We start from the raw sequence: 20,358 nt of genomic DNA on the forward strand, positions 1-20,358 counted from the left end.
GACTCACACTGAATCTAAAAATAATGTTGATAGGAATAATTCTCTCACAGGTTAAAAATCTACTGAGAAAACATAGGAAGTGTTATGCCACATACCTATCTGAGACTAAATAAAAATGTATTTTAGCTTGTATGATTTTCAGTCATACCAAATAAAGAAATGAAGATGAATCCTCATTTAAGAATTCTATTTAAACATACTACCTTGGCCCCTCCCTCAGGCACATATACAAAGAATGCAGGATTAGTCTTGCAAAACTTTGTTTATGTAGGTCTTCTAGCTCTTGGATATGTTCACGTAGACAAATTAAAAGGATATTATGAGGGCGTGAATCTGTATATTTTACTTTGTCAGTAAAATCAATGAATCAGAATTGGGCTATAGCTTGCACTGATTTTGCATGTCGTATCACTTGTATGCATTTCTAAACAACTTTGTCTCACTACAGTTTTTGATACTGTGTGATATGCCGGTTCTCCTGAGCTAAGCGGCACTGGGCCAAGCCTGTTCTTAGACATTTTTTAAACTACTTCATAATAATTAGTGAAATAAAGTCATCTTATTGGGGTTAGGAGACAAAAAGATGATGGTTGCTGATTACTTGTAATAATTGGACTGGTTTTACATTTTTGTAAGGTACTTGGAAAAGAGAAAGGAGGGGAGAGAGTATTTGTGCATGCACGTGTTCCCACGTATTTTGCACAGCTCTGTGTTTTCCATCCATTTTAGTGGTATAAGTAAAGCATATATGTATATACTGAGCAGTTACTTGAAATCTCAGATTTTGATTAGAGAGCAGTGTGTCATTTAAAGCATTCTTATGTATAACTGATGCACTGATCCTAGCTGGTTGAAATAATTTTACTCCCCTTTCTTCTCTGCCCCTGACCCTGCAAATAATATGTTGAAAGTAGTTTTAATTATTTCATACTTGAAAAGGCAAAACAAGGGGAAACATAAAGGGGTTTTTTGTTTGTCTGTTATTTGTTTGTTCACCTAATTGTGGTTTTCCAGCTCACGATTGCCTAGGTGAGCTGAGCACACAATCTCATTAATGCAAAGTATGGGAAGAGAGGAACCATTTAAATGCTACCCTGTTCTCCAGCTGAGTCAGGTGAAAGGGTTGTACTTACGAGCTGGCTGCAAATTTTTAAAACTGTTTCAATAGGTGAACTTTCCATTGTTGTTGGTCCTGCTTATTGTTTTTCCTGCTAGGAAAAAGTACTTTCTCCTGCTTGAGGGTTTTGTGATGTATGGGTACCCAATATTGATTAGTACCTTTCAAAGAAGAAGTGTTTGCTGTCCTTCTTGCTCTAAATGTAGCAGTTCAGTAAATCATTTCTGCTTACTGCATCATTCATCCAGGCTGTATCCCTGGGACGGAGGAATACACACGTCTTCATAGGCCAGCAAGGAAAAATTACAAGTAAAATACTCATTAATTTCTTATTTACTGTTGGATCTGGTGAATGGCAATCCCCAAAGGAAAATCTTTATCATGAATTAGGAGCTGTGTTGTTCATCTGCTGTAAGAAAGGGAAGACCAATGTTCTTACTCTTTTAGTGTGTAAAAATAAGAGCAGTTTCAGGTTCTCTGTGTTGGTTCAGACTGAACCAGAAGGGATCTTGCAAAAACTCTCCACTTGTCTGCTTACAACAAGTTAGAATGCCAGGATTAAAGGAAAGAAAAGTGAAGGAGGAGAAAGTATTCTTGTGACCTAATGAGACGCAAATGCAGAACAGCAAACAGAGAAGACAGCGGGGGAAAATTCTACCCTCAGAGGGTAAGTTTGCAGTAAATGCAAACCATCCACCATTGTTTGGTCTTGCCTGCGTGCCAATCAGTCAGTAAAACTGACTGCCAGTAAGGAATGATTATAGCTTTAGTTCCATGATTGCTCCTCTTTGCTGGAGAGTGTTCATTAGGAGGAACATTACTGTTCCATTCTTTCTTTTAGCACTGTAGGATGCTACTTGATTTTTTTTAACTGTTGGGGAGGCGGAGGGAAATCTGAGAATTCATTCTAAGGGGGTCTGTGATAGTTGTTCTTTTTAATTAAATGCTTTCAAAATGCCTTGAAGTCAACAACATCCTTTTTCTCCAATCTCCCAAACTTTTCTAATGAACTACTAAAACTAATCTTGCTTCTAGGCTTGTGAAGCACTGTGGGTGGGAACACCAATTACATCAATATTTTATTTTTAAAAATAGCATGTATTTTCCCCCTATCGAGACCTGTTACATTTCCAGCAGCATTCAATAGAATAGAGTACTGTTAAATATACCATTGGCATACAATCAACTACCATTTATTTTACTGTTGAGTGATTTGTTACAGTAGATAGAAACCATTCAATACCATTGACAAACAACAGACAGTCCATAGCTCTGAATTACTGTTAGACTATTTTTGTAATGAATGGAGACTTAATTTCAGCTCTGTTTTCTTGTGGGTGCCAGACAGAATTGTGCAGAGCAGAACAACAGCTTTATTTATTAAGCCTTGCAATGCAGTTTTGTCTAATTACTGCTGACGTGTCAGACAATAGTCAATGACCTTCATCAGGGAAGGTGAAACCACTCCTGTCACCTGATGCCTTCTGGACAAACATCTCAAGAAAAACACTGGATTCTCTAATTGATTACCTAGAAATATTACAAACTAGTAGTGTTTTAGAGGCCTTTAGGGTGCAGCTGTGTTTTAGATATAGAACTTTCCCTTTCTATCACCATATTCTGGCAAAATATTAAAGGCATTGTGGAGTTTTTAGTCATGCCTGTGTTAGGAGACTCAGGGGTCCACTCTGAAGTGTTGATGTTGTGCAAAAAATTTATTCTTACTAATGAATTTCTGAGATCAGACCAAGCGCTGTTTAATTTATTCCATCCATGCTCTGTAAAACAAAAGGTATGAAGCACACTCTACAGGTAGATTGCCCTGGCATACCAATGCACATCTGGAACATAAGTGTTGGGTGCCTTTTTATTTGTTGGCTAACCACCAGTGTTTACCTGAAATAGATGAGGAAATAAAGCAGGCAATAATACCGTTGGAGATTTCTCACCTATGTACTATAAGTTATACACTAGACTCTCATATACTGATCAACCTGTACAGAATAGCATCAGTGACTTCTCTGCAATTCTTGTTCCCATCTCCAGGCTCAAGTAGATTCCATACTGACTCAAATATTTAAAGTATCCTCCATCCCAGTTCATGCAGAGATACTCCCAGCAAGTTTTCGACATTCTTGTAGAATTGACTTTATCAATAAGAGCAATAAGAGGCAGTATACCTTTGCAAAAGTCCTTAGGGAGTTTATAGAGTAAGTTTATGACACTACCATCATCATTCAGCCTCAGTAACAAGGGTTTCTTTTGAGTTCATTCCTCTTGGGAAAACTATAGTCCTTCTCCTATTAGGTTATGAGGAGAAGATCCTGATATTGTTGACAAAGACCAGCTCTGAAGCTGTGGAGCCATGATTACCTTATTAAAAGACCTAAAGAGAACAGCGCATGGCTGGGAATAAGATTGCTTTCCTTAACAAAAAGAAAAGGTATGCCAGCTGTTCAGAATGAAGACCTAGATATGCATCCTCAGTTGAAAATAGTTGATTAATTCATAGCTACTGAAGATACTATGTTCCGCAGATAATGATAAAATGGGTTCCCCACCCACCCAGTGATGGTTTTTGTGCTTTTTCAAGACAACAAATGCAACAAGCATCTCTACTAAACAGAGACTAATGTGCTCTGCCCTACTGTAACCAGAAGAAGGATAATACAGTCAAAAGCTGTAGAAAAATAGAAAACCTCAAAAATGCTGGACTAGCATAAGTGTTACCACAAACAGAAGCTATTAAAAAGAAACTTAAAGTTTTAATAGTATTGCCTAAAGGAATATTTGATCAAATAAACAGCTTATGAGCCTGCAACCATAGTAATGTTAGAGTCCATTATAAACTAGAATTATTTTATTCTCTGGAAACATCAGTGTTATTTCAAATTCCTGTTATTTCAAAAAATCCCATTTTGTAAAAAGAAACTGAATTTAAGCACACTATTAAAATGTGATCTGTTGACTTTTTTTAACACCTTCTTCAGATTATCGAATGAATTACATTGACTGTTGAATTAATAACACTGATAAGGATTGAACTAATTGGAATAACTGGCATCCACCAATTTCTCACCAATAACGTTTGCTTCCTGAAGAAATGAGCTGAGGAGGCTTGGGCTGCGTGCTCTGAAATGTCACCACAGGGAGCCTGCAATCAAAGAATGCTTTCCTTCAAAATTTGGTCAGCTTTAATAGCAGGAGAGTTTTGGAATATGTGACCACCCTGAAGGGCATACTGGCTTCAGTAAAATGCCATAGTTATTAAATATTGGGGGGTTTATTTCAGTAAATTTCTGGCCTATGTGCATAGCCTAGGGCTCTTGGACAGAGTTAGTGGCCTACCAAAAGCTTTGATCTAAAATCTTCAGCTACAAAACATAAAAAAAAACCCAAAACAAACCCAAACCAAACAAACAAAAAAGGAAACATTTTGTCTTTTAAATCAAAAGGAATTTAAATTAAATTGTCTTTTAAACTGTTGAACAAATTTTTGTTTAACTATTCATGTAGTTTTAAAAAGAAAAGTTAACTACTTCACATGTCTGTGCCTGAAACCCATCAGTCTTTAGGAATAACGACTTCTCCAGCTGAAACAGCAGGAGAGAATAGGTAGCACCAACTGAATAGCACATTTTGTCTATATTGTGAGTGTCCACGAACCACATACGTGCTGAGCCAGTACATTTCAATAAAATGTGATGACTGAAATATATCTGAGAAAATTATAAAACACCAAGGGGATAAAAAGATTGTTAAATGGAAAAATAGTAACTGCATTTGGTAAACAGCCTCTTTGGGATTTATTGATTTTACACAAGTACAATACAATTAATAATTTCCTGAATCAAAGAGTGTGCAGAGCTAGACTGGCCCCTCTACAAAATAAACATATGAAGGTCAGGCAACCTGGGATTCTCACAGTGAAATTTTCTGGCTCAGGTGCCTGGTTATCCCCCATAGCAAGAGACACCTGTGTATATCTTGGGATACATTAAGGAGCTAAAGAAATCTTCATGTAACCTCTAGGTCCCAGATTTACCCTGGGCCTCCATCCACATACTTCAAGAGCCAAAAATCACTCACTGTCATCCATGACTTAATCAGTCTCAAGGTAACAACCTGGGGGATGGGCAGCCTTACTTGCCAGGATATTTTATGTCCTGTGGATCTACAGGTACTTTTTAGAGCCTGGATGTATTTCTAAGTTTGTCTCTAGTGTACTTACTGACTCTTGATGGTAGGAGTTGACATAAATAAGAGGGAGATCCTAAAAACTCATGACAAGAATTGAGAGGTAAAAAAACTCTTCCTAAATATTTTCAGGTAGTTTTGTTTTAAAAAAGCTTTGAGAGAGAAGGAGGTAGTCAAGAGGCAAATGTTAGGAGTGGAAAATCCCCTACCTGACATCTTAAAGAGATGTAAGGAACGTAGACAAGTAGCTGCAGTAGTGGGGAGTTACCTGCTGAGGAAATGCTCACAGCGAGCCACAGACATTCAAATATAGTTCTGTGGAATCTATAGAGGACAGTTCAGATCCTCTTGAACTGCAGTTTCTGTTAGAGAAAAACAATAAGAGTTGGTTAGGAAATCAAGCTGTGGTTTTATCATCAAGTTGTGTAAAGTTTATACTTTACAGAGGTTTAGGCCAGGTTTAATATGAGCACAGCTGCACTTTGAGAGCATGCTGCTGCATTGTGCACTGCTGCGAGCAGTAAGAGAAGACCTTGTGACGCAGCCGGTGGACTCCAGGCATACGGATGTAGGGTTTAGGCATGGCTATGGGAAGGGTCCATTTTGGGACCAAGACATTTTCACCTTATATATGTCTACATACTTTTTATCCATAGAAAGTGAACAAATTTAACAACACAATCCCAAAGATCCTTGGCTGGGTGTTCTTTTCACAATATATGTCTGGTTTTTAATTCTTCTGCTATGGGCAATATAGGAAAAGATCAAGAACTCTTTTCATCGTAGTTGTGATAAATTGAGGTATTCAGGCTCAGAGAACCTACTGCACCAGGGCATCGCTCATGTGGGTTTTCCAGACAGGCAATAGATTTAGGGCCCGGTAATTTTCTTTAAAAACAAAACAAAACCAAACACAAAAAAAAACCCTAATGAGACTTTGGTCTGGTTGTGGACAATAACTGTGACTGTATACACTGTTATTACTTCACTGGAACATTTACTAATTGAAGTGGGGAGAAGCACAGTCTGAATAGAACTATTGGTCATTCTCACTGGACCTGGACAGAGGAGGAATGAGTGCTGCTGGATTGCTTAATGGAAAATTTGAAAGCCTCATTGCAAGGGAATGACTGAAAAACCTAATGGTGAGACGATCTTGAGCTATACAACCACGTTTCATATGCTATCATATGCTTTTTCATTCATGACAAAAATGTGGCTTTCAAAAGAAAAACAAAACAAAAATACCCTGCTTTAGTAACTTCCATGGTTTTCTTTTCTTCTCTGGGTCAAGTTCAAAGTAGAATCTTCTGCTGTTCATCTTTTCATTTAATAATATCCTGGAATAAGTAATTGGGAAAACAGAAATTGACAAAACATCAATGAAAAATACTATGTACATCCAATCCATTTTGTCTGGATGGGAATTTGTAACCAGCTCCATTTAGCACCTACCTACTGTTTCTCATTCACTCCTGCTGTCTGTCCAGACTCTAACAGAATTTTTTTTCATACTGATGCTTTGTCTTAAATACTTTCCATGCCTCATTCACTTGCCTCATTCACTTGCCATCACTTTTCAACAGTAACAGGTTTTTTTCGCTCCTTGATTTCTGCCTCCAGATTTCTTTCTCCCCATGTCACTATTGAAGCTGTGAGCTTAAGGTTTTATTAAGATTTCACTAAAAGTACAGGCTTTATTCAAAACTCTGTGGAAGTGAGAGCCTAAAACAAATATTTAAATGTAGCATTTCAATGCAGTATCTGCAAATAGAGCCTTATATAAATGGCAATGAACTAGGAAGAAAAACTTTTGTGATTAGGAATCTTATTTGTAAACTACAGTATTGTTTATTCCTCACATATTATTTTAGACTAGAGATGAAAATTTTTTTTCAGAGAGGTTGTGAGATTTTAAAGTATTTTTTAATTTCTAAAATGAGACACAAAAATATTTTAGTTCTTCTCAAAAGAATTTTCAAATAATTGTTGCAGTTTAATCAAATGAAGTAATTTCTGCTTTCCCTTCCCTCCACCCTCCAACTCTACCATAATACAAAGCAAAGGTTGAAATGAAAGTCTTTTTGGAAAGGACTAAAATGTTTTGTTATAAAATAGGGGGAAATTAGTTATTCTTAAATGACTGCAATTTTCACTTCCTCTCTCAAGCTAACCTTCAGCTAAATTGCAGTGTATGATCAATGTTTCCATGCAGTAGTCGATTCTTCCAAAGTTCTCACTGCCATTTCCAATTGATCTGCTCATTTTAAGGACAGAGAAGTGGAGGTGCTAAAATACAGTATTACCCCCTGGAACCTACTACTGAATTAAAAAAATAGTAATAAAACCATGCCTCAGGATTAGATGAAAGCAAGAAGAGTCCTTCTGCTCATTTAATTTGGCTTTCCCAGGAGAATTCTTCACTAACAACGGGAATACCTCCAATATGTAACATATCCCTTATAGAGGGTCATCCTGTGAGTACACCATCAGCTGTATCCTGAACCTCAAATTTATACAGACATCATCTTACCATTCATAGAATCATAGAATTGCTGAGTTTGGAAGGGACCTTTAAGATCATCGAGTCCAACCTTGAAAAAATATTTTTAAAAGGTTGGACCTAAATGAGAGAAGATGATGTTAGGTTATATCTTTTCTTCCCCTACCCCCCCCCCCCCCCTTTTTTTTTTTGGTTATATCTTTCTTCAGTCAGTATAACTTCTCTTCTTCATTTATCTTGTATCAGTAAAATCACTGGTTTAAGTTGAGCAGCGATCAGAAGTGAAAGGAGCCTTTTTGTTAAGCCATCTATTTAAGTTGCCCCTGAGGCACGGTCCTGGTCCTTTTCTTCATTTGTCTTTCCTCTGTGCAAGATGGCCTACTCATTCAAGTGCCATTGGACATATCATAGTGACCTACAATCATGAGGCAGCAGATGCCTTGTCAAAAGTACTGCAATTATCTGCAAAAAGCTAGGCCCATTCATAAAGTTGTAGAAATTGCAATGTGGCCTATACTTATATATGTTTAGTAAAGGACTGTTGGCGGGGGGTGGGTGGGTAGCTTCTTTAGGCCATATCTGAACTTGTGGGACATTTATACCGGAGTTAGTGAGTGATTTGGTGCAGAAAATAAAAGCAGTTCCCTTCTGCTTATGAACTCACTAAATGCATTTGGATTAACATGTAAGTAATTCCAAAGAATTTTTAATATAACTATTATTTTCTCCTTTTGTCAGGACTCCCAATACAGTGTGGTTAATCACGTTTATCTCTGTTGGTTAAATGGAATAGAAACAAATTCCAGCCTGTACTTGTAGCTGATGCCTGGTGTCATTCCACGAATCAATCAGCTGAATATATGCAACGATGACTTATGTACCAAATATAAACTATCTGCTGCTGTGTTGGTTTGTTCTTGAATATTTTCCTGATATTAGGTAATCTGCGAATTTGTTTGACGTACCCGCCTTTCTATGTTGTATCATATGAGTATGTACGCTTGGAGTACAAGCCCTTATTACATGATGGTGCTTCATTCTGTGTGACTACATGTTCGTGAGCTTTAGTCAACACAGTCCAAAATTTACATTTAGAAGCTGATCATATTGCATTTGAGAATCTGTATAGTGAAAAGCAGTTTGAACAAGAGCTTGAACAAGAAAACTTGAACCTTTCTGAGGCTGGGGGATACTTTGCTGACAAGAAAAGCCAGTTTTCACTGCTTTGTATCTCCTGAATATGTAAAATGGCTAGAACAGGAACTGGCAAATCTGTCCAACAAGTTTATTGTTAACAGAATATAAACCATTAAAAGTACTAGCTGAGATTATAATGCAGTCAGTATTGTCAGATAAAAATGATGCTTTGAGGGTAAATTTCCTCTCTGAGAATGAAAATGGTAGGTATAGTAATTAAATGGGACACTTTTAGCAATATATAATCTACAGTTCCATCGTACACCTTCATTATTTCCCCTATACTTAGGATTTTAATCCTTGTATTTGTTCTTTTAAAAAGCATATTAGCATTGCAAGGCATTCCTACTGTTTTATTGATTTATTATGTATATCATGAATGACTCCTGAGGAATATAATAACAAAGGGAGAGTGTTATTTAATTCTATACAAATATTTAGGGATGGAGCCAATATTGCATAGCTTTATTATGAGAAACCCTATTTCTTCTAATATCAATGTCACCTTACAAAGCTCCTCATCTGCTATGAGGAAAGAAGGATTATTAGAACTGACGGGGTACTTGGCTTTTCAAGGCTATTATATTTCTTGTAATTATTCCTTCTGAATTTCTACATGCAGTGCAACTTCCACTGAAAACCTGTTTGCCCTGCGAGTCTGATAGCAATTTAAACAAACAAGTTGCTTCCTTCAATATTAAATTGTCGAAACAAAACTGCTGTTAGATATTTAAACAAGGTGCCTGATATAATTCTTTTTATTCTTTTATTTTGGGAACAGATATCTTCATGTGGCCTTCATTAGCCATGAGTTTTAACAGATATACTTAAATTTTAATCAAACCGAAAACCTAATCTTCCTGTCCGTGCATTAAGTTTTTTCATAGCCATTGCCAGGGCTTTCATAGTTCATAGAAGAGAGTATTTAAAATAGAAAAAAAATAAAGAAAAATAAGAGAGGAAAACCTACAGAGAAAAAAATTTAATAAATTTCTAATGGGCTAACAACCAGTGTTATATTTTTCCTGTTCGCTATATAATTTGGCATTTATCTTTTACAAGAGATGCTGCTGTTTTTAGTAAGCATAAATTGCTTTCTCTGGGGTTTTCTATTAAAGGTAAGGAAAAGGAATAGCATGAAAGCAGCATGTATGTTTTATAAATTATGTTCTTTTTTTCCTACGAGAGCTGTACTGACCTTCAGTCTCATGTGGCAAAGATATATTTTCCATATGTTTCATATATATGTGTATATTATGTATGTATACGTATTTTTTCCTTTTTTTTCATTTAGCCTTGGGTTATAATCACATGAAATGTCCAGACCTTGGGCTGAGGAGATTCTCTAAGGAAAACGCAGGATGCCACAGGAGCTGATTCAGTGGGTGGTACTCTTCCTTTTGAGTCAGAACTGAACTAATGCCTTGGCATGTGGTTGTGGAAGGAAACATCTGAATGAGAGACAAAATTGGAGCCTATCAGTAGGGAAGTTAGCCATGTTGTCATAACCTGACTACTTGTCAGTAATAGCAGTAGATGAATTTAATCTTGGATAAACCTCCACATTTTAAAAGGTTTTTAATTCTCTATAGCTGGAGGGATTGTTTTGTTTTGTTCAAATGAGGCATCAAGAGGAATTAAAAAGTTCACAACAATGTAAAAATGGCAATGAAATGTTCTGCATTTGGACTGGACTTTGGACTTACAATCTCCATTTAAAAAAAGCTAGGAGCAGATGCCCAGATGCAGGACTCTGTGTGGTACCAGAGGGCAGAGGACTGTGTTTCTCAGAGCGGAGAAACTAGCTCTCCGTCACTGTGATCCTAGAGACTGTCTTTACTATACAGTTACCTGCCCACAGGTCTTTCTAATTTCTCTAAAGAAACTCAAAAACTGCTCATCAGCGGCTGCTAAAAATAATTGTTGTATAGCGGTCACCAAGGTGGCTTTTCCTGTCTTCGCAGTTGCAAACACAGGCATGGTGACCTATGCATTCATGATGCACGTGAGCTGGCAATGAAAATGCTGGCCTTGCAAAAAGTATCCATACTTTTCACCTTGAAGAAACATATCCAATAAAGCAAGACAGATAATTGTAATCTGGGATCAGGCAATCTCTGTTGAAAAATAGATTAAAACTTTGGGAGTTCATGTTCAAATACCTTCTTTAGCTGGATTTAAATACTTTTTAGAACTAGTCTTGAAGTGAGGACCTTTGTTTATCACATCAGACACTATATATGTGAAGTGCGATTCACTAAGATACTCTATTTTTTTCAATTTAAGTTGTGGCTAGTGAGATTTCCTCAGGAGGTATAATAATAATAAATTACGAGTAAGAAATCTTCTCCCTGAGGATGAAAAGTTCAATTCGCATTTTTACCACAACTTTTGCCAGTAATAATTATTATGAATCTGCTTGATGTCCATAGTTTAACAAAGTCTACGTTTGGACTCTATATAGAATTCATGTAATGTTGTTAGATGTTCAGATACCACAGCAAAGAGCGCAGAAGGCAGCCGCACAGAATGATGTATGTGACAGAGTATCTGTGAATGATTGTATGAAGGAAAACAAGCATTTACCTTCATGTAGAGGCATCTTTCTAAAAGGTATTAAATTTGAGTATGATTTCAGGGTGGTTCTTAATACAGTGAATCAAGTTCTCATAGTGTAAGTTGGCAGCGCTGCATGAAAGTCAATGTACTGAAGTCAAATAATCTTTCTGTGGTACACATGAACTGAGTACCTGCCTTATGTTTAGTGTTTGTCTTATCCTTGAAAGAAGAGGTGAAGCCAAAACGTGGACATTTTCAGGTAAAGAGGCCCTCATTTTGTGGTATCACAGTGTATGTAGTAATAAGATGTTGAAATTTGGACTACATTTTCAAAGTCTAGATTTCTAGTCTATTTTCAAGTCTACATTTTCAAACCTGAAAGGGAATAAATTGGCTGAAGATAGCTATGCCAGCAAAACCTCTATGGTGGGGTCAAAGAAGGCCTTTCTGACTCCATAATGTTAGATAGGTAACTACCACAATAAAATGTAGAGAAAAATAAGTCTGAGGACATGGTATAACCAGGTATATTTCTGTCACTGCTGCTTGAAATTGATTCTGTCAAAAGGGCTTCTGATTTGCTTAGGAGCATGGATTACCTTAAAGATAATTGAATATAACTGATGCTATTTCAGTGAATAACTTGACTAGAATTATTTGACATTTAGTAGGAGGTTTTTGTGTTTCTCTAGGAGAGGAAGATGTGGACATCTGTGCTTCTAAAGAGCTCTGATGTATGCTAGTTGGCATGGATTGTTGTGTTGAATAGATTAGCTCACTCGGTGCTGTTCTGTTAAAACTGATGCATGGATTATGTATGTGTACACTGACAATTATCCACAAACTCAGAGGGTTATACTGTTAATCCAGATCATAAGGCTGGCTATTTTCCCGTCTACAGCACACATTGTAGCCTGTAACAGAGTCACCGTGCTGCACTACCTTGCCTCTAAGGGTTCCCTTGAATTGTATGAAACTGCATGAGATTTTAGGAATTGCTTCTCTGTATCATTGGCTCGATTCTGCAAATACTTTCAGACAGCTTTGTGGGCTGTAATGCTTTTTTTCTCCTTAGTTTGTCGTCCAGTTTACTCTGTTCATAGGAAAGGGAAGAGATGATGGTTTTGGTGTGTCAGCTTTAGAAGGTCATAGATGGTGTAGATGCATCAGCCTGGCTCGAAACATCTGCTCAGTAATGCTGTGGTGGATGGGACAGAGAAAAGAAACAGTGAGAATACCCTTTTTACGTTAGCATCTAGCTTCCAAATAAATCTCAGATATGTCTATATCTGAGGGGGCTGACAAAGCAGCATGTAATAGATTCTGTAACTGTTACTATATATTACATTATTTTGACTTCTACCAGCGCCCTGAAAGAACTGTTCTCCAATAATATACAGAACGGAATGGGTCATATTACATTGAGAATGGACAAACATTGCTACTTCCTTTTTTCTTTTTTCTTTTTTTTCCATTAGGCCAGTTTATGCAAATGCTGTGCCTGAAAATTTGTGGAAGGTTTCAATCAATTCTTGTAAAGGAATCATGACTAATCCCAATCCCTCTTTTTAAATAGCTCTATAAATTCTTGAACTGAGATGGAAAGAGTGGTGGTGGTGGCGGGTGGGCAGGAAACAGGAAAGTTGCTTAAATTAGCAATTTCTGGACTTTATGGTATTTTTGTGACGCTTGATCACAGTGTAGCCAGAAGCTACAGCACAAAACCAGCGGACTTGAATCTCACAAAAGAACGGACTAAAATCAAGCCTAATTAGCTTTCATTTATAAAATGGAGGAAAAAAAAAAAGAAAGAAAAGTTTGCAGACATACTCTCCTTCAGGAGAGTATTACAGCACACTGTAATGTTTACAGCCTGTAAACTAATAAAAATAGACAGCTACGCACAAGGCCATCAATATAAGTCTTGCTGGGTGGGAAGGGTAAGCCTTTTTTCCTTCCCTCTGAAATGGATTGAACTTTTTTAATCGTATATATTTGCCAGGCTTAGAGAGAAAATAGATACATTCAGCTCTCAAGCTAGTTAGCACCACAAGACTCATCTGGGCTGCATGTGGGATGGAGTATTGTCTTAGGAGGAAGAACGACAAGATTTGAGCTGTTTGTCTTTAACTGGCCTGCAAATTTATTTGAAAATTTCTGGGTCAGCTGACAACAACTTCTCCCAAAGAGGCAATCATTCCTTGCTCTGACTTCATAGAAAAATACCGTTTCCTCTAGTCAGCTTGAGTTTAAAAAATGACAACAACTACAAAAACTCTTCTATGCCCCAAAAGGCAGCTAGTCCAGTGCTAACTGTGCAGGAAGAGCCTGATCCTTTAAATGGAGAGGAAAAATGTGCTGGGGGGTTGGAGGGGGAAGACGCATTTCTTTCCCGGATGGTCTGATATTCAGAAGATAAATATTATACCTGTTTCCCTAAAACCAGACCACTAATCCTGCCAAACAAGATCGCTATTCCTGCTATTTTTTTCCCCTTTCCCACCCCAAAACAGGGGGAATCTTTAAAGGATCTTCATTCCCATACTTCTCATTTGAACAAAATGCTATTTCTTTTAATTTGCTACTTCCAATCTTTTTTTTTTATTTCCCAGATTGCAACTTTGAAACCAAGCTTGAACACCCAAATCTTTACCAATTTCCATATTGCTTTAAAAAGGCCTACCGTTTCCATGAAAAAGTGTACAAACTGAAACATGAATACTTTTGCATCAAATTTCTGCAAGGAAGTCACTCGGGCACCCCTCCCCTCCCAAGGCTTGTCTTGAAACTGATGTGTTTGTACATTTTTTAAATTCACTCTGAATATTTTTTTAATCTGGAAAGTTGAGGTTTGGAGAAGTAACTAGAAGGCTTTCAAACAGAAGTTCTATTAACATGATCAGTGAGTTTGTTGCAGACTTATGTGCGGTTGCCAGTGAAATCATCTTAAATACAGTGCTTGGGTATCTCCTCCACCAAAGATGACTAGGACAGAGAATATAAGCAGTTTTTTCACTTGTTCCTGGACTGTATGTGAGCTTTGAAGCCATTATTGCCATACATTCTTATTTTTCTCACTTGCTCTGTGTAATTGGTTTTGATATATAGTGTGCGTTATAAACAACGAGTCTGAGTTAGTGTGTGTGTTACGAAAGGACTTCTGATCTGCATTTAACAATAATTCATAAGTTGTAGTTGACTCCTAGGTACTCCCATAACACAGGGACAAATAGATTAGAACTCAGATGGTGATGTGGCTCTTGAAATACTGTATCAATGTTAAATTGTCTTTACATTGCTTTTATTAAACAAATACTGCTTCAGAAAGTGAAGTTCTCATCTGCTTCCCACTGAGCAGGTTTAAAAAACATTTTTCTCCTTTTCTCTAAAGCCTTACTGTGCAAACACATAGTTCTCCCCACTGTGATCTGTTTTGCAAAAGTAGCCTATTAATTGAGGATGTTTTTCAGTATTTCCAAAAGGTCACTACAATCAATTATGGAGAATATTTGTAAAGAAGAAATCTTGCCTATAAAGCAATATATCCCGAGTTGTCTAATTTGTTCACTGTAATAAGGCCATGCCCACTTATTGATTAATCAATCTTTGTTGTCTGTTTGCTGATTATATCAGGAAGTCTCTTAATGTAATGGAATATCATATACAGAGTTGGCTCTGGGTAATGTATTGCAAGAATATTTATTTTTAATATTATAGTGCATGTGTTCAATCTGAGGAGATGATTTTTCCAGGACAGACCATTCTGATTCATTATGGTAAGCCTAGAACTGAAAATAGAACCATGTTTGTATTTGAAACATGAATAGCAACATGACTGATTAAGGTCACCAACACAAAAGTTTTTTTGTTTTAATCCAATTTGTAAATCATTACCTGATGTATTCCATTCAAAAGTCTTAATGTTATGCAATTATACTGCCTCACGGATATACAATGCATGAATATAATTGAACAACATCAAATTTATGTTGTATGCCAAAAAAATGGCTGTGGATAAATTCAAAATGGTTCTCAGGCTATATTTAAAAGTGTAACATTTGGCTACTTTTTAGAATCGTGAAAAAGAAACCGAGCATATTAATATTAATTCATCTTCATATGCTTCATATAATCAAGGTTTTTATCTTGTCACAAATCTTAATGTGATTTGTAGGACACAGAGTAGTGGTAAGAGTTATGTACATAAGAGATGTTCTAAGTTATGGTATAATTATCATTATCTCTGTTAGGATGAGTGCATCATTTCCACTAAGTAATATGCCTTATTTTGCTGGGACTCCATGATTCATTTGTGTTCTTTTATACTGTAGCTGATGTAATGAACTACATTAAACTGCCCCCCTGCTCACTTCGTGCATATTTAAGCATTTAAAATGTCTCAAAAATTCATTATCACTCTGCGACAGAAAGATGAGAAAAAATGTGTGAAAAACTCATAAACAGGTAGAATTTGAACATGTCTATAAATTAACTTTGGACAGGTGTAAAATATCTAGGATTTAAGTTGGAATTCATGTTGGAATTCAAATAAAATAATGCTACATTTTAAATTGAGGAGAAATAATGAACTGCTGATGCTCGGCGTTATTATTACAAAGCAGTAATGTTTTTTCAAAACTCATGAATTTTCCAATAAATGAATACTTGATGATCATAGCATCTGCTGTTAAAATACTCAGTAGGACCAGAGAATCAAGGGGAGAAACACAAGAACACAAAAATAATTTTCCATTAATCCTTACTTCAGTATTTAACGTGCTAAAGTTTAAGTGCCTCTTTTTGCTGCATGAAATGCTCATAACATGATTTAGCATGATGCAGACCTCATTGTAAGTAGTAAAATAGAAAGAATAAATATAGGCCCTAATTCTGCAAGCATTTATGCACGCACAGCTCCATTTGTGTTCCTTGTATACATTAAAATTTACTGTGATATATATGCAGTATTAAAAAATAAAGAACAGTTTTTATAAAACAGTGGTACCACATATCAAAAACGCCAGGCTTAACATCAACAACATGTGCCATGTCTGCAGTGCTTTCAAATTACAAAACAATGTTTTTACCAGAAGGGTACTTAAAGTCACAAGTTCAACTAACACATGCATTGAGAATGAGAATGTAACAGTTCTCTCTAAAAATTTTAATATGTATATTGATTCTCAGTGCATTCTGGAATGTGGATTCAGCTTTTCCAGCTCTGGAAATCTAATGTTCAACACATGGCCACCTGCACTTTTACCATGGTAAAATTTTTGTGCCTTTCCCCAGGGAAAAATCGAGGTATCATGGATGTTTTCTGGTTTACACATGCTATGTAGATTACGCCTTAAATATGTGACATGCAATTTAAATCCAGACAGGTTTTTGGCACTGATATTGAAGACTTGAAAGATATCATGCCACAAATTTTTAAGTTATTTATGTGATAATCACAGTTGTTGGAAACACAGCCTGTTTGCTTTGCTGCATCAGGGCTGCCTCTCCCAGTCAGTGCCAGCCAAAAACCTCAACTTCTCAGTCCTGACCCACTTTGAGAATGCTGCAGTGCACGTTGATGTTTTGTCCTGGTTTTGACAGTAAGGACAGCAGAACTATACAACTCTTTCACCACTTCTGTTTCGCTAGGATTAAGGAACGTTATCACATGTATAGTTCTGCTGTCCTTACTGTCAAAACCAGGACAAAACATCAACATCTCCGTAGAGGAAATAAATACTCTCTCTGAGTTTTTACACTAAGGACTGAAAAAAAGAAGTAGAATAGTGCACTAAAATGCCCTACTGTGTGCTATTACCACAAAATTCTTCCAGTGTTTAAGTGGGAACATCAAATTTACGCTTTGACTTTTTTTTAAGGTGGTTCACAGAAACACCCTTATAGAATAATAAAATAAAATATGGCTTCTGTAACCAAAATACTATAAAAGTCAGTTTCTGTCTTGCAACAATCTTATTGAAGCTGACGTGTACCCTGGATGCTGGTCTTCCACTCACTTCACTATAATTCTCCCGACTACATTGAGGAAGGTGGTTGTAGTCTGAGGTCCTAAGTTACATTGATGTTTTAAGTCTATCAAGACTTCAAATACAGTCTATTGGTGTTAAGACTGTGGCACAATTCTACACAAGAAGAGAGCTTTGTTTAATATTTTCTTTTCTACCTGTTTTTTTCTAAGAAGGAAAACAAGTTAACTGCAAAAGTTGGAGCCCAACAAAATAATTTAATGTGTTTCTAACAGATTTACTACTGATTTGGTCAATGTGTATTACTCAGAAAACATATGCTATTTTCGTTGTAGTGGTAACTCGAAGATATTACAAAGATAGTAGGAAAAGTATTTTTCATATTCTTTATTGCATTAAAGGGTTACATAATGTAGCAATGCAAAGGAAAAATAAATGAAGTTTGTCGGGGAAAAGCAAGAAAACTATTCAAGATTTTTAAAGCATATTAAACTAAATTATAGAAGACATATCTAGAAGGTCAAGAAAAGAAATTAAAAAAAAAAAAGGCTGTCCTATGTTTTTAGGCTTTAGAGTCATGACACAGGGCAATGCTTTTAATAGATTGAAATATTAATCAGCAGGTAATTCATAAAAAGGTATTACAAAAAGTGGCTCAATGTAAAAAAATTATTTGGCAATCAGTATTCTCTGTGGCCTCCAGTCTATTTACAGAATGTTTCTGTGTGTACTACTGAAGAGGTTATAAAGCAGTCTCCTAAGGTTTGACTGTTGCTCACCCCAGGTTTGTGCGTGTCTTGCTGAAGATCTAGTATAAAGTATTCATGGAGAGAGGTCATGAGATTAAACAAAATCTAGTTTGACTCAATATTCCTCTGTTTTTTTACTTTTTCAGAAGAGTTAATTAAAGCTAAATGGCACAAGAGATTATTGGCATCATAGTTAAACTTGACAGGTTTTCATAAGACAACATCCTGAGCTTGTTATATTTTTTCTGATTCTAGTTCATCCAGATATAACCTCAGCAAAGTAAGTTGTGAGTCAGATCTGAATTAACAGTAGCAGTAGATTTATTGATCTTGTTTGTCAATACTTTTGGATAACTCCTGAAAGAACTCTAATTATCTTAGAAAACAAAGTCCTTGCAAATGGCAATTGCATGATTGATTAGTTGCCACTCTTTTACCTTGCAGTCTGAAACATGAAGCTAAGGACCCTAATTCTGAAGTTCAGCCCTTTGAAAGAGGTCTTTGAATATGGATTGTTATTTCAGAACATCTGCTGAAGCACTGGAAGTGGATGAATTTTAGCATTTCCTCTTTGTCATATAAAGAAATTAATCTCAGAAAGGCTGCATTAATAAAGTGCAACATAGTGGTTGACCTGTACTGCTACACCCAGACATGGGCTTACAATATGTGACTTTGGACAAGAGAATACCTAATTTGGTCCAGTAAGTGTTTCTACACTATACATATTTTCTGAAGCAGTAGTACGAAGGGAAACAAATAGTTTTGTGTATGAAAAAAGAAGACAAATGATTCTTTACCAAGATCTTAGGGGCTGAGTAAGGCAAAACCAGTTTTCAGAACCTGTCAAGAAGCTTAGGAGAGCATCTGCCATGTTGTTTTGTTTCATGAAGACTAAAAGGAAACAAAATCTAGTTGCTGGGACTCCACAGAGGTGATCAGGCATACAAGGGGACACTTGCATGTGTCTCCTCATAAAAGTGCACCAAATTCGTGAGTAATTCCAATAGCTTGATCAAGTAAAATATAACTGTACCAGACTGCCATTTTCTAGGAGTGCATACAAAGCAGGAATGTTTACACTGAGTGCAATGGCTTTATGATAAACCCATTAACTCTCCCAATCTCTAATGAGAAAAGGAAGTACTCTACACTGCCTGCAAGACTTATTTCAAGAACCTGGGTAGGCTGGAAGATAAGAATAGAAATGTGGACTTTAATTGGAGATTTCACTGAGATTATAGAAGGTTAGATCAAGCCACTGATGACAGCGAAAAGTTGAATTCTCAACTGGTCTTGCCATTAGCAAGTAATTTTTTTGTGCTGCTGACATGATAAGAATAGAAAGCAGACAATGAGGCAGAATTATTAAATACCTATGGGTGATAGACCAGTTTTCATCTCTGGTTTTGGGATGTAGTTGGGTTACGCTTGGAATAAAGATACTCAGGAGTAACCTCATGGTATCTTGTAAATCCACTAGAATATCAACTACAGTAGAGGATAAAATGGTTTTTTTCCTCATCTGCTGCACATATTAACTTCTTTTAAAAGGCTCTCTCTGCCTTGGTAGGAGTTACAATGGAAGAAGAAACAATAACTTATTTAATCAGAATCCACTCTTAGTATACTAGCTGCTTTCTATGTCAGTCAAAACGTGACAGAAGGGATCAGCTTCTCTTTATGAATTGAGAAAACGGGATGAGCGCAGTTGGAGAGATTCTGAATTGTCAGCTTTGCTGGAGGAAATGTGGGCCTCTCTCTCCCATCCTGCAAGAGAGACTCTTATCACCCCACAGCAAGTTATTCCAATGTGTGCCACTCTCAAATGCTTCTGTGTGTCTGCCTCACTTTGCACAGGGAGGAAGAACAACTCTTTGGGGGGTAGGATGCTCCCAGTTGAGAGTAAGGTGACAAAACTAGTGTTGTAATACTTAGACCAATCCCCAGATTTTTGTGGTGAGCTCAGAGTAACTGCAGACCCTTGAAATGTAGTGCTGCTAAGCTCAAAAATCATACAGATACTTCTAAAAATGCTGCGACAGAATC

The sequence above is a fragment of the Rissa tridactyla genome, chromosome 6 (assembly GCF_028500815.1).
Source record: "Rissa tridactyla isolate bRisTri1 chromosome 6, bRisTri1.patW.cur.20221130, whole genome shotgun sequence".
NCBI classification, from domain to species: Eukaryota; Metazoa; Chordata; class Aves; order Charadriiformes; family Laridae; genus Rissa; species Rissa tridactyla.